Genomic DNA, 2263 nt, shown 5'->3' with positions numbered 1-2263 from the left:
CGATTTATTACAACGTTTCTGTTATCTAATTTAGAATCAGCTAGTTTTCTGAGAGACCGTCTCTCTAATAGACATCTCTCAGACACAACCCATGAAACCTTAATTAAACAAAAAGTAGATAATAAGAAGATAATGGGCTAACTCAATTAAGAATGGTCTCTCAAAGAGACTTTCTCTCACAAGAATTCGTGACTTAGAATTTAATATGTTCAATTAAACCAAAAACGTTATGTATTCGGTAATAATTTTAAAAAGAAAACCCAATAATTTTTTTTTGATTTAAAAAAGTCATGTATTCGGTAAACTTGACAACGATAATATATATTTGCATATTTTGAAATTATTATTTATAAATATTTTGTACTTATATATTCTTGTATGATTTTCCATACCAGTATCACATAAAAGTGAATAGAAAAATCTCAAAATTCTCTTGATTATGTAGATAACAAGGACAAGGATAGTTTAAATGTATGCAATAAATTTCTTTTTAAGGGGTTCGTATTTGTTTATTGTAAGAATAAGATAAAATGTTTGAATTATATACGTGTAAAACTATAAAAATTAGATATTTAAAACTATAAAAATTAGATATTTTAACACTATAATATTATAAGAGAAAATAAAACATGAGTGAGAACTAACATAATGAAGACCATATTCAAATACTTCCTTCCATCGTATTTAAATGCTATATTAGGGATACAAAATTTAAATCATTAATATTTGTAATTACATACATGTAAACTATAAAAATTAGATATTTAAAAACTAAATGTTAAAACAAATCTAATAACAAAAATAAAATCTTTTTGAAGAGATTATATTATTTCATTCAATATAAATTTAATGAAGAAAAAGTGAAAATTATAAATATTAAAAAAAATATTAAAAGAAAGTTCTTGGTAAACATATGGTGATCACAACTAATAAAAATTTTTTTATAAAGTTGGTGGGAAACATGTAAAAGCCATAAAGAATATAAAAACGTTAAAAAAAAGTTAATGGAAGATATGTTGGGACCATAAGCGTTATTAAAATATTAAAATGAGAATGAACACAGTTAATTTTATCTAAAATTTGTAATATAAAATTGAAAGATTCTTTATGGGAACAGCAAATGGAACACTCTAACATAACAAATGAGAACTTTAAAAATCGGATGGAGCAATATGAATTTTATGTTGTGATTGATGTAACCACACAAATTGAATGCATCGAAATGTGGATTCATCTATCCTTTACAATAGTACTACATTTGTACTTTTTCCTTTCCTTGTGCTATATATAGGGGTGTTCAAAACCGGATACCGGGTCGACCTGATTCTGAAAAACCGGGTACCCGGTTTTCCAGATAGTGAAAATTGAGTTTCGGATCCGACCCGGTTTAAACCGGGTACCCGGTTTAAACCGAATCGGAAACCGGGTACCCGATTTTGTTAATTTTTTGTTTTTTTTTATTTCAGAGATGAGTAAAGAGTAAAGACAGTATGCTCTAAATTACCATCATCAATTCATCAGTTCTTCATATACAAGCAAAACTACCAAGCTAGTGAATCTACCATCATCAATTCATCATATACAAGCAGAATTTTGTTATATATAATCTACCATCATCATATACATCAAAAACATTGAACAAGTTAAACAAATATCAGAATCAAATATTATAATGGCTACCCAAAATCAGAATATCAAAACAATAATCAGAATATCGGAAAATGGTGATGAATCCATGTAGATCTTCAATAAGTACCAAAAATGGCTGAATAAATCTGTGACAAAATTGAAAAAGGCAAAAAAAAAAAGTACCAAATAGCAAATACTGAAATTTGCGAAAAATAAGTACCAAATCTGTGAAAAATTTGCGAAAATGGTGATGAATATCAGAAAATCGAAAATGGTGATGAACTAAGATGACAAAATCGAAAATGCTAAAAAATTAAATCAGTGACAAATATCAGAAATTGCGAAAAAAAGTAAGAAGATCTGGAGAAGAAGAAGAATGGTGATGAATTGAAACAAAGTTACCCAATTAAAGAAGTGAAGAACTAAAGAAGAAGAAGAAGAAGATCTGAAGATTAAAGAAGCAAGATGATTGTGTCTGGATTGAAGAACGCAGGAGGAAGAAGGCAAGAAGATCTTCAAAACACCACGAGTTTCTTCGTAGATCTAGATCTGGATTTCAGAAATTGATTTTGAGTTCAATTTATAGGATTTTTGATTTTGATTGGATTGTCATTTGGGGGAAAATGAGTGAAGT

Source organism: Amaranthus tricolor, chromosome 6, assembly GCF_026212465.1.
Source record: "Amaranthus tricolor cultivar Red isolate AtriRed21 chromosome 6, ASM2621246v1, whole genome shotgun sequence".
NCBI classification, from domain to species: Eukaryota; Viridiplantae; Streptophyta; class Magnoliopsida; order Caryophyllales; family Amaranthaceae; genus Amaranthus; species Amaranthus tricolor.
Note: the sequence above shows the minus strand (reverse complement) of the source record.